Source organism: Arachis duranensis, chromosome 9 (assembly GCF_000817695.3).
Source record: "Arachis duranensis cultivar V14167 chromosome 9, aradu.V14167.gnm2.J7QH, whole genome shotgun sequence".
In the NCBI taxonomy this organism is placed as follows: Eukaryota; Viridiplantae; Streptophyta; class Magnoliopsida; order Fabales; family Fabaceae; genus Arachis; species Arachis duranensis.
In genome coordinates, this window is record NC_029780.3 from 45,579,048 (window position 1) to 45,579,621 (window position 574).

Genomic DNA, 574 nt, shown 5'->3' on the forward strand with positions numbered 1-574 from the left:
CTTGATACATAAACACCACAAGTACTTAACATATTGTCATTGGTACTCAGAGCCTTCAGCTTTCTCATTCTTTCCCTTTTTCTTTTTTTGCTTTAATTGTATTTACTTCTTCAAGTTTTTCATGATTTTCAAAAGATTTCACAAAATGTACTAGATGAAAACTTCAATTAAATAAAATCCAATGCAATTGAGCAACAATTAATCATACTAGCTTTCCAATACTTGTATGCACATGCTAAACTCTTCTTTAATTCCTTGTTTGTTTATGATCATGATACTTTACTACTTTAAGCTTTACAAAACTCAAGTTGGTAGTCATAATGCATGGCAACATGTTACAAATCAATATTCAAGATATGCTTATTCATACTACACATGCATACAGAGAAGATGAAGACAATCATGCAATTTAAGTGTTGTAAAAAAATGAGAAGAAAAGGAACTCTACAACCTTATAGTTCATCTTCATTATTGTTGTCCTTTTTCCTCTATTCTTCCTCTTTCCCTTGCCAAACTCAGAATGCTTGCTCATCCTCAAGCAACAATTAGAACAATGGCTATGGGACTAAGATGG